General features: G+C 43.9%; 1 long non-coding RNA gene across 1 annotated transcript in view; it reads left to right on the top strand.

The window, feature by feature from the left end:
• The window catches only part of LOC123373345, a 32,897-nt gene that overhangs the window by 5,898 nt on the left and 14,239 nt on the right, over positions 1-12,760 (top strand). The window contains exons 2-3 of the long non-coding RNA XR_006580670.1: positions 10,636-10,801; positions 11,968-12,027. This is a non-coding gene — a long non-coding RNA (uncharacterized LOC123373345). The remainder of the gene's footprint in view (positions 1-10,635; positions 10,802-11,967; positions 12,028-12,760) is intronic.

The following is a 12,760-nucleotide window of genomic DNA, read 5'->3' as shown; positions in this document are numbered from 1 at the left end:
AATAGACTGAGTTCTTTCAGAGAAATAAAGGGTGATGAATCTAACTTCCCAACCTGAAACTAATTAGGTTCCCTATTGTTCTGTAAAATATTCCACAGCCCATGTGATATTGACCACCAGAAGATTTTTTTTTAAAGCATGCTATTGTCTATGCTATAATGACAGAAAACAAACTTCTTCCTTTTATCCAATGTCCTGGGTCTCTTTATGTGTATGCAGAGGATACATAATATATAGAATAAAGATACATAATTGTCGCAATCCGATTCATAGTTATGGCTATGTATGGCCACTTGTCGGTCCATGGCCATCTTGTCCTGTTAAAAGGACAAGGCAGCCTCCATTTTGGACCAGGTTCCTGTTGTATAAGAGAGGGCAGAGACTCAATCCTGCCCAGCAACACTAGCTGTGTATGCTCTCCTGTGTTTTTGTTTTTTTTCTCTCCTGCTGGGCCATCTAAAGGTCAGGCTAGTTCTGTGTGTGGAGGCCTGATTCTGCCCAGCAACCTGTTTTTTTTGGGTCGGTCGTCTGGAGGTCAGGTTAATTCTGCCCAGAGACTCATTTTCCTGCTCTTTTTTGGACCCAGTCATCTAAGGGTCAGGTTTGTTTACTCGTCAACTCCAGTGTGCCGTGTGCAAAGCCTTCCGACGTGGGGTGGCAACAGCTCGAAACCTGAAGGGAGGAGGGACCAGGGAGCCAATCAGATGCTGACACGAGGGAGTGAGACCCTTCTATAAAACTAGGTTTCCCCCCAAAATTTGTGTGGAGCATCCGCGTGTTAGCTGAAGGACCTGATCACTCTTTCGGCCAGGGTCTCCTCCCGGTAAAGTGCACTCGTGTCGTATCGTTTGGATTCGTTGTCGTTTGGACCCGATCCCTGTCTGCTCGTCATGCTTCTGGTGTCTGTTCTGCTGGTCAGCTGCGCCTGGAGTGCGGTATTTGCTTTTTGATATCTGACAGTTAGCTTATCTAGCCTTTTATTTGTTCCCCTCCCTAACTTGGTACCAAATATCTACTCAGGATATCAGGATTGTATTAGTGAGCTCAGAATTGCACAATTGCTTAGCTAGCTTGTATAATAGTTCTAGCTGTTATTAAATTGTTAATTGCCAACTGCTTTATGTGTTTGAATCACTGCTCTGTCTGTGTCCAGTGTGTGTGTGTGTTTAACTTGGGAGCTGCCTCTACTTAGAGGGTAGCTGACCAAGGGGGTCCAGTCCCCGCGGTCTGAGTGAGTGGAATCTGCCCAGCTGCAGCCGCACCACACTCTGGGTTTACCCTCTGTGTGAAAGCAAGGGTGGCCGAGGCAGTGGCCCGTGGGTCTCTTTTCTGTGTTTGCACCGGGCATCGCCCTGACGAACCCGATTCCTATCTGTGTGATTGGTGTGTCTGCCTATTTGGTGTGGTGTGGTGAGCAGTATAAAGTGTATTATTACTGTGTTTTGGGGTGTGTTTGTACTTTTGATACCATCCCAGCCAAAGTTGCCTACTCCCCCAGCCCAAGTTGTAATTATCCCCTAAATAAACGCAGCCACTTGGCTTTTTAGTGTTACCCTGGTCCTGCCTGTCTTTTCCTCACTCAATACCAAGCTTGACGAACCCCCAGCTAATTCAGACATGGCGTCACGAACAGGATTGAGTGAGGAAAATCCTTCCCGGTTGTCTGTACAGTTTGCTTGTCCGTGGCGAACCAGGGTCACCGACAAAACCCCAGAGGACGAACTTAATCATTTTCAACACCATGTTTTACTTGATCGGGGGGAGGCAGAGGCCATTGGCTGGAATTGTATTATTGGGGAGGGCCACCTGAGCCGAACCTATGCTGCTAGCTTGACTGTTGGTGCTGCAGGCTGTCTCCTGACATGCCACATGGGTCTGCGGTTAACCCCCACGGAGGCCAGTGACCGGCCAACGTGCATTAAGGCAGGGGAAGCCGGCGCTGGGACTGATCCAGTCCAGCTGTGGAAAGGTGCCCGAAGGATTTTAAAAGCAGCCGGGGGCACTTGTCCATCAACTGTTACTCCCCCGAGACTCCCAAGTGGGGGCCCTGCACATGAATTGGTAGTCCAGCTAGTGCAGGAGTTAGAGGAAGGGAAAAAGTCCAGAAAGCTCCTCCCTGACCAGTACAAATCTAAGATCGTTGCCAGTACCTATCACAAGATTTTAGGTCTGGCTCTGGACAAATTGACCGTTGTTATGGGGGCTCTGGCGTCCACTGCTCGGGAGATGGCTGATACCCCTGAGGATCCCGGTACAACCCAATCCCTACCTGCAACCCCATCTCCTCCCTCTCTGCCAACTCCTAAAACCCCCGAACCCTTCCCTCCACCATATCCAACAGCGCCTAGTTTGTACCCGACCCTGCCATCATTGACCCCCGAAAAGGTAGCTCTTAATCCTGCCGAAGCTATGCCAGTACAAATCACTCGGACTAAGGTGGACCCCACAGGGGCACAGAATGTCGTTTTTGAGTGGCGTACACGCAGCAAGGCTGAGATGAAGGAGTTTATCAAGGACACAGGGCGGGGACCAAACGAACCTGTATTCACCTGGTTAGGACGGCTTATTTTAGAATATAGTCAGGAACTTATTGATCAGGAGGAGGCAACCCTTATTTCCCGGAGTGCTGCCTGGTCAAGGGGAACGGGCCGAGGGTGACTGTTAGCTGCTCCTGTCTGGCCAATCTCCGTGCCAGCAGCTGCTTTCCTTCAGATTCAAAATAGTGCTGTAGCTTTTCAGCTACCTCCCAGCGGGATCACTACCCCACGCGATCTCATTTTTACCATCGCAGGGGCATCTCTTATTTGGTGGGAGCCTGCACAAAACCCCCTAGGCTTAACACTGGCACAGCAACAGCTTCGGTCATTTGAAGCTTATTGCTATGTTACTGATCCAGCTGCTATTCCCATCCAAGAGCAGGGGATAGACGTGGCCCTTGATAGCAGCCCTCTGGGGGACACTAGCACGCTGCTGTGGATGCGGGGGTTCCAGGGGCGGCCGGTAACCGCGTTGTTTCAGGCTATGGATCGCCTGATGTGGCCTGGGCCCCAACCGCCTGCGGTGGCTGCGGGCACTGCACCCCACGGGGCAAGCCCCGGGCTCCTAAGACCAATAGCGGGGAGCCTAGCAAAAACACTGTTTGCAGGGTAAGCTCTATATCGCAAAAGCTTCTGGCTGTAGCGTTGGGGTGGCATAAATATATTGCTCCAGAGCCGCCTCCACTTTGAGAGCCAGTTGTTCCTTTTCCCCCTTTTGTTTTTCCAGGATGCGGGTATGGGTATCTGCCCTAATAACATCTAGGCCAGGCGACCCGTCTTGCGTCCCAACCCCTTGTATGCCACGAAGCCCCACGACCCTGACTCTTCAAACCTGGGCATCGCTGGCCAGTCAGAAAGTCGGCCGGCCCACATCATAACAGGACCTGCCCTAGGGCTTGTCCTATTCTCCCCCTTTTTCATTCCAGGTTTGTTCACAGCGGCGCCATCCCCATCCAAACCCTCTACTTAACCAAACTGTGGCTTACGCTCATCAGACACTTTTGGCCACCAAGTCAAGTGATGTACCCTCCATGTCTCCAGACCGTCCTGGCTGGAACAATGTCTCTGCCATTACCCAGCAGCTGTCGTCCCTGGCGGTCCGCATCCGTGAGGAGCGTCAATCCTGGGACTGGTGGCAAACAACCTTGTCAGGCTGGGGACTTGGACAATGGGCACAATCCTTAAAATATTGGTTAATTGCAGCAGCAGTAATTATTGTTATTTTCTGCTTAAGCCTTGCATGTACCAAAGCTCTAATTAACAGGGCTGTGTCAGCACTTCCTATTCAGACTGTGCACTACACTGCCTTCACGTCAGCTGACGACCAGTCGGGCTCTGAGCTTTCCGCTTGAATTCGGTTTTCCCTTATGTTCCCTAGGTTCGTTCCCTCCTAGGTGTAAGCTGACCCTCCCGTGATGGACCGCCAATCGGCCACGGGGGCATGTCGCAATCCGATTCATAGTTATGGCTATGTATGGCCACTTGTCGGTCCATGGCCATCTTGTCCTGTTAAAAGGACAAGGCAGCCTCCATTTTGGACCAGGTTCCTGTTGTATAAGAGAGGGCAGAGACTCAATCCTGCCCAGCAACACTAGCTGTGTATGCTCTCCTGTGTTTTTGTTTTTTTTCTCTCCTGCTGGGCCATCTAAAGGTCAGGCTAGTTCTGTGTGTGGAGGCCTGATTCTGCCCAGCAACCTGTTTTTTTTGGGTCGGTCGTCTGGAGGTCAGGTTAATTCTGCCCAGAGACTCATTTTCCTGCTCTTTTTTGGACCCAGTCATCTAAGGGTCAGGTTTGTTTACTCGTCAACTCCAGTGTGCCGTGTGCAAAGCCTTCCGACGTGGGGTGGCAACAGCTCGAAACCTGAAGGGAGGAGGGACCAGGGAGCCAATCAGATGCTGATACGAGGGAGTGAGACCCTTCTATAAAACTAGGTTTCCCCCCAAAATTTGTGTGGAGCATCCGCGTGTTAGCTGAAGGACCTGATCACTCTTTCGGCCAGGGTCTCCTCCCGGTAAAGTGCACTCGTGTCGTATCGTTTGGATTCGTTGTCGTTTGGACCCGATCCCTGTCTGCTCGTCATGCTTCTGGTGTCTGTTCTGCTGGTCAGCTGCGCCTGGAGTGCGGTATTTGCTTTTTGATATCTGACAGTTAGCTTATCTAGCCTTTTATTTGTTCCCCTCCCTAACTTGGTACCAAATATCTACTCAGGATATCAGGATTGTATTAGTGAGCTCAGAATTGCACAATTGCTTAGCTAGCTTGTATAATAGTTCTAGCTGTTATTAAATTGTTAATTGCCAACTGCTTTATGTGTTTGAATCACTGCTCTGTCTGTGTCCATGTGTGTGTGTGTGTTTAACTTGGGAGCTGCCTCTACTTAGAGGGTAGCTGACCAAGGGGGTCCAGTCCCCGCGGTCTGAGTGAGTGGAATCTGCCCAGCTGCAGCCGCACCACACTCTGGGTTTACCCTCTGTGTGAAAGCAAGGGTGGCCGAGGCAGTGGCCCGTGGGTCTCTTTTCTGTGTTTGCACCGGGCATCGCCCTGACGAACCCGATTCCTATCTGTGTGATTGGTGTGTCTGCCTATTTGGTGTGGTGTGGTGAGCAGTATAAAGTGTATTATTACTGTGTTTTGGGGTGTGTTTGTACTTTTGATACCATCCCAGCCAAAGTTGCCTACTCCCCCAGCCCAAGTTGTAATTATCCCCTAAATAAACGCAGCCACTTGGCTTTTTAGTGTTACCCTGGTCCTGCCTGTCTTTTCCTCACTCAATACCAAGCTTGACGAACCCCCAGCTAATTCAGACAATAATAAACACACAAGTACAGATAAATATAATTAATAAACTAAAAAACCCCACCCAGCTGACTTAGAACAATGAATTTTGAATGAAGTTTGTGAAGAGTGTAGAATGAAGTTAAGTGAGTGATTAGACATAAAATAATCATTTTCTGTTGTGAGATCCCATAGCAGGTAAAGTTGCCATTGATGCTTTACAATAATGCTCACAGTTAGGGATGGACAAACTGCTCATATTCTTCATGACTTTTGCCCTTCTTTGGCTAGATTATCATCTGAAGGCCACTTACGGTTTCTGTAAATGTATTCATTATTTGTAATTATTCCCTGAATAGTTTCAATGAATAACTTTCAAATCTATGGGCTGTCTATGCATTGCTATTCAGAGTTCAGTGTGCATGATTTTTGTGGTAGCTGATTAGATGACTGGAACTTCTTAAATAGGACAGTGATGAAAGATGAATTTCTGGTTCTGGTTTTCAGACAAAGAAGTGTCTGTGATCAAATTCTTGAAATGTTCAGGATTTGCAAATACGTAACAGTTGCCCAAATACTTGTGAAGGACAATATTTTCACATGTATGTTTTCCTCCTAAGGTTAACTTAACTGGTTTTCAATTGGAATATTTTTTTTTATACTTCAAAAATATATAAAGTTAAGAATCATTCTGACATAGCTCTTGTCATAAACAGATAGTTAAGGGTTAAAGTCTCTTTTACCTGTAAAGGGTTAAAAAGCTCAGTAACCTGATGAACACCTGACCAGAGGACCAATCAAGGGACAAGATAATTTCAAATCTCTGTGGAGGGAAGGCTTTGTCTGTGTCCTTTGTTTGGATTGTCGTTCTCTCTTGGATTTAAGGGAGGCCAGACATATTCTTCAAGTTCTCCAAAGTTTCCTGAAGTATTTTCTTCTATTCAGTATAGTGAGTATTAGAAAGGCGAATTAGTCTTATAATTTAATTTCTGCATTTGCAATTGTGTGTTTGCTGGAGAAATATCTTTATTTCTGTTGCTGTTACTTTGATTATTCTGAGGAGGAGGGAGGGGAAGTCTCTCCAGTTTTTATAAGTTAGACCCTGTAAATTTTTCCATCCTGGTATTACTGAGGTAATGTACTTTCTTTCTTTTAATAAAATCTTTTCTTTTTAGAACTTGATTAATTTCTTCCCTTGTTTGGATTTTCAGGGGAAGGGGAGGGGAAAAAGTGAATCCCTCTTTGTTTGATTCAAGGAATTTGAATCCAGGTATCTCTCCTAAGGACTTGGAGAGGGGAGGGGGGAATGGATTATTTCCCTTTGTGTTAAGATTCAAGGAGCTGGGATCTGTGTTCCCAGGGAAGGTTTGGGAGGAATGAAAAGTGTACCAAAACACTATATTTTTGGTTGGTGGCAGCTTTACCAAATCTAAACTAGGATTTTAGTTTAGAGGAGTCCATGCAGGTCCCCATCTTGTGAACGCTAAAGTTCAAAGTGGGGAATAAACCTATGACAGCTCTGAACAGGAGCTGAGAGGGTGATGTAGATCATCTGAGATACACTTTCCTGGCAGAAAGGAGAGTGGCATCTTGTAAACTGCTAGATATCACTCTGTCCAGGTACTTATATGCCTGTTATTACCATAGTGTCCAAGCCCATCATAACATCCCCTCTGAAATGGGGAAGCATTATTGTTCCATTTATGGATTAGGAGTTGAGGCATAGAGCATTTAAGTTACTTGTGCAAGGTCACACAGGAAGTTTATAGTAAATGCAGGTATTGAGCCTAAGGGAGGTCTACATATACCACTTGCACAGATTTAACTAAGTTGGCTTATTAACTTGATTTAGTTAAGCGGGTGCAACTCCCTGTGTGGATATACTAAATCAGTTTTCAACTGCCGTATAATATGCTGACTTTATTTTGTAGACAAGTCATAACCTTCTGAGTCCCAGTCCATTGCCATAACTACAAGATTTCTCCCTTTAACCTTGCTTTGATTAAAAATCCTCCTTGGCTTACATGAGCACTAACTTTTGGCCTAACATTCGGCCAAAAGTTAGGAAAAACTTTTTCACTAGGAGAGTGGTGAAGCACTGGAATGGGTTACCTAGGGAGGTGGTGGAATCTCCTTCCATAGAGGTTTTTAAGGTCAGCCTTGACAGAACCCTGGCTGGGATGATTTAGTTGGGGATCGGTCCTGCTTTGAGCAGGGGGTTGGACTAGATGACCTCCTGAGGTCCCTTCCAACACTGATATTCTATGATTCTAGGCTTTCCAAAAGCTTTGGTTGTAATTGAAAGTAGAGTAATACGGTGTACTGGACATGACTGTTGGTTCAAAGGACTCACCCATTAGCTTGAAAAACATAAGACTATTTCAGCAATTCCAGGCTCTCTCAGTTCTAGTAGAAATATCCGATGATGAGAGGTAAAAAGCTGGTTCTAGCATTGTAAAGCCAATTTTTATTATTATTTTCTTACTCTTTCAGGAAGTTCTACTTTTATTCAAACTATTTGGGCAAAGTTGGTGTCAGTGTTTCAATTGGTTAAAAATGTTTTCATGTACATTTTTCAGAAATGCCCTGCAGGAGATACTGATATAAATATCCCTACGCTTCACTGTGCTTAGCTGCTGTTTGGGACACTCACATGCCACACAGTCATGGTTTGCTGCTGTGCTGCTATGCCAAGAATTCCTGGGCGCTGGCTTTTTGTTTACTCTTGATCTCCAGGTCGTTACACAGTGTAAGCATTGCCAACTCTTGATTTTTGTTGTTGGTGGTTTTTTGTTCCTTGTGAGTCTTGTGATATTTGGTGTTTTCCTTAAAGCCCTAGTTCCTGAAGCTGTGCAAATCTCACCTTTCATTATTTCAAAAAGTAAGTTTCTAGCCTTCATGATGGCAGATAAAAGCTGGAAGACGAGACCTAGGTGTGATTTATAGGCTCAAAAACGAAAAGGCAAGTAAATAGAACCCCAAATTAATTATTTTTTAAAATACTAATTTTTAAACCAATCCCATGATTTTTGAATGCTTGGGATTGGCAATGCTGTGTACAGTGTGTGCTCTATGTTCTGCATCTATTTTCCTAATGACCACTGCTGTACTAATCTGTTCTTTTTCACTCTTGAAAATTATTTGCATGTATACTGTACATCTATCTGAAGGTCTTGTTGACAAGCACTCTGTAACAGGGTGAAGTAGGCCTTCAAGAGAGGTTCAGGTCCCAAGTCTATTGTATTCCTAATTTCCTCCCAGGTCCAGGGAATTCTGGCCTAGGGACCCTTTGATTTGTAGTCCTAAAGGCAAGACCTACTGGAAAAGCAAGTAGTATAAAGGCAAGCTACTTTTTGCAGTATAGAGAAAGATGTGGAGAAAGCAGTAGTTGCTGGTGGGGCTCTTCAGTGACTGGAGATTGGGCCAACAGGGTTCACAGCTGAGAGGGAGTTGGGGAAAGTTGCTTGGGGAGGGGCTGTGTTGAAGAAGCCTGGGGAAGAGGCAGGACTGGAGCCCTAAGAGACAAGCCCTCATGTAAGCATGCTCACATGGCAGAGGGAAGGCCCAGGTTTCTCTATGACTCAAGAGTGCCACCTTGAAGTGGTGTGCTGAACCCCCTGTGACCATGGGTGGGAAGGACTGTTTGTGGATCCCTGAAAAGATCACATAGACCCTGGAACAGGGCTGTGACCCAAGGCGGGTGAATGACGGCTGAGTCCCTCACAGAGAAATGTTTTCTCTTGTACTTTCGTTTACCACAAAAAGGGAAACGCTTTAATTTGGCCTGAGAGGTTAACTACCTATCTTACCAGGAGAAGGAAAGACAGGCAGCACCTCACCCACTGTCAGAGGTAAGTAATCCTCTCACATGCACTAAAGTTAGCTGATGTGAATAAACAAAAACAACCTAGTTTATTATGATAGTAATAATGCACAAGGTATCACATGCAGACACTGCCTAAGAGAAAATTACTCCAGTGAGATCAGTTGAGTTGTCTGATTATGCCTGGGATAAATTTGGTGAAACCATAGAGATATGAATGATTTAAGATGCAAAATTTGGATCTGGATTGGGATTTCTAATACTTCAAAATTCAGGGATATTTGGATCTGGGGTTTTCGTTAAATCAGTTATAAATGCTGAGGCCATTTGTAAAATCAGGATCTGAATTTTTATTTTGAATCCCAAACTGTGGGGCATTTGGATGTGACATTTTGATTCAAGCCAATCTCTAAATGATAGTAAGTAGAGCTAACTGAATTTTTTTCACTGAACCATTTTAAAATGAAAAATGCCTATGTTTTTTTTTGGGTGGGGGGAGGTATAAATGTTTGAGCTTTTCTTTTTTTGTAAACTGAACATTTACTGAAAACTTTTTTTTAACAATCAAAACTGGTTTATGAAAAACAAATATTTTTCAGGTTTTGTTTTTCACTTAAAATTTAATGGAACATTTTAATTTTTCTTTAAATGTGCTGTGAAAATTATTTGCATTTTTCTTCCAGCTCTAATATTAAGTCAGGACCTGGGGAGACAGTGAGCTTGATTCTAAGTGCTTTGGCAGCGGGGGCTGTCTTTTCGTCTGTTTGTACAGCACCTAGCACAACGGGATCCTGGGCCATAATTAGGACTCTTAGGCACTATAGTAATACAAATAGTAAATAATATGACAGTGACTGATTCTATGTACAAGGTCCATTATTTTGTTTGAGCACACAGGGAATACGTTAACAGTAACAGGACAAAGTGGCACTCTAGTTTGTGTGGAGTGTGTACTAGCACTGTGACGGGACAAGTTAGTATTTCCATTGAAAACTTCTTCATTCTTGGAATGTATCCTGTCTCTCCCCACCTCCCAACTCCCCACCACACCATTTTCTTGAAATCTGACATGTTGATATAGACGGGTAAATTATATCAGATGAAATTAGAAAACTCTTTTTGAACTTTCTCCCATTCTGAAGCCCACTTCCATGGTTCTGAAACTAGGTGCTACCACAGTGGTGAACAACCTTATAAAAACATTAAAAAATGATGGAAGAACTCCTCCCTCTGCTACCATTTTTGCTTGTCTTTGTGCTTCCAGTATCCAGCAGAAGCAGGAAATTAAAATGTTGATATAGGAGTACATACTGTTCTTATGATATTTCATTCAATAGAGGAGGCAGAGTTTTGGAAATATTGCATAACAACCTGTTGAGAGATTTCAAGCTAAACTTTGTAGGTTCATGAGGATTTGGGAAAGGTTGAATAGGCTTTGGCTAAATCTTGAACTTTGGGGTGCTCATCCATTCTTAACCCAATCTCTGATTTTTTCTAAGGTTTTCCTATCACTGATACAGGGAGCCTGCTCCAATGGTCCCTGAACTCAATGAAAAGATTCTCATGGACTTGAATGGATGTTGGAACAGGGCCAAAATGAGGATTTCATTTATAAAGCAGTGCAACTTAGTTGAACAGCTTTTCAGACAAAGCAGTTAGAAAAAGGTTAGTGGTTTTAGTTCCCTTTTTTGAAAAATCTGCTTTTATCTAAAATAGCATCTTCAGCTGACATTTTACAGGCTCCTCACTTGAAGCCATAGTGTAACATTGGATGCCTCTGTGGGCTGGAGCTGATATTAACAGCTCAATGAGAGCTTTTTGCTGAAACATGTCTGGGGTGGTTGAAATTGCTAACTCATATTTTAGATAATGAGTTCTAATAGGGATGGGGGCCTACCTCAGTATTCTGATATGGGTGCTGATGAGTCCTGTTATTTGTTGATAGCTGGTCTACATCTCCCCTCCCCCACCCAATACAAACATGTGATCAGAATTGGCTATTCCCACCTCACATCGCACTCAGAATTAAATACAAAGAACAATGATAAAATAATGCAGCTAGTTATTCATGCACACAAGTCACCAGGGCCACACAGTTCTGTTTACTGCACAAAATCTCCAAACAACAGGCTTGTGCTTGTGTTGCTGGACTAAAACATATGACATACAGCCCACAAGCTGTCCCATGTGCTAAAATCCATGATGCAACAGGTGTTCAGAGACTGCAGGTCAAATCAGATAAGATTAGAAGAAGGCAGGATGACAAACACAAAGCTTACTACACTTATCCTCCCTTGCTCCCATTTCCTGAATGTGACAATTGCCTCTGAGTGTCCGAAAACCTGTGTCTCCTATTCCATTTTGTACACACCTCTGCCAACAAAGCCATGTATAAAATATCCTCACACAATTCAGAAGATGTCATCTGTTATCAGCTAAAGCGGGAGAGGTACTTTAGATTAAATTAAGTGAATGTTTTGAGCAAGAAAAGCAGCATGACTTGTATTCATAATATTGAGAGGATAGCTATCATACATATTAAAGAAAAATAATAGGAATAACAAAATTGCTTATTGCTAGTAAGATGAAACATTTTGACTTAGTAGTTGATGCAAACTTTGGGTAACTTCTATGTGTTTAATAAATAGATGTTAATTTTCAAGGAAATAGCCAGACAGCATGTAACTTCTAACACTGGACAGGAGATCCCATGATTTATTAAACCACATATTAATGGAAATGTTGCAGGGAGATAACTGTTCAGTTATACTGGGTTTATAATAATAATCACCTATAAAGTAAACTAAGATGGGTTCTAATTTTTTTTTTAGTCCTTTCCTTCAGGAATTTAAGGGTATCTTGATGAGGAAAGCCAACAAGGAGTGACAGAGGTAAGCTTTTTTATGTTATAGTGTGTCTGGGGAGAAGAGTAAGGGCTATGACTAGAGCTGGGTGAAAATTTTTTGACTGAAACCTTTTTACAGCGAAAAATGCAGATTCGATGACACCAAAACATGTTGTGAATTGTGTCAGTTTTGCCAAATTGTTTCTTTTTACTGAAACAAACACAAAACATTTTTTTAAAAGTTAACAGTGTTTTTGAGAATCTTTACCATGAAGCTAGGTATAGATGGACAAAGACTTTGCCTGCTGAGGCAGCAACATAACTCTGCCTGTATGCTGGCTGAATAGCTGGGCCATGCTTCTGCTTGCTCATAGGCAAGGCGATTCAATTAGGAGAAAGATTCTTCATATGCCTGGGTTGGGAAACAGCCAATTTTGCTGGTGCAGTTCCCCTTTAGGCCTTTAGCTAAGAGAGGGCAAAGCTGAATACATACCCCTAAGATTTTGACATATACCTCAAATGAGCTCCTCACAACTAGCCTTTAACCAATAATGGGTCCATTTAAACTCCTTTGTGGGCCAGTCTCGGGGAAAACTGGACCATCATGGAAGAACATGCTGCATCTGTGGGAAAAATAGCTGCATCACCTAATCTCTTCATTAACCCCTCCATCCCCACCCCCACCCCCAGAAGGCTGCAGCTGATTGCTTGAATGCCTTCTTCAGGAAGAACTACCAGCTGCCTGGAAGGAAAGTTGTGATAATACATTCAATGTTCTG

Source organism: Mauremys mutica, chromosome 6 (genome assembly GCF_020497125.1).
Source record: "Mauremys mutica isolate MM-2020 ecotype Southern chromosome 6, ASM2049712v1, whole genome shotgun sequence".
Taxonomy (NCBI): domain Eukaryota; kingdom Metazoa; phylum Chordata; order Testudines; family Geoemydidae; genus Mauremys; species Mauremys mutica.
The sequence above is the reverse complement of the archived record's forward strand: the minus strand, read 5'-3'. Positions and strand labels throughout refer to the sequence as shown.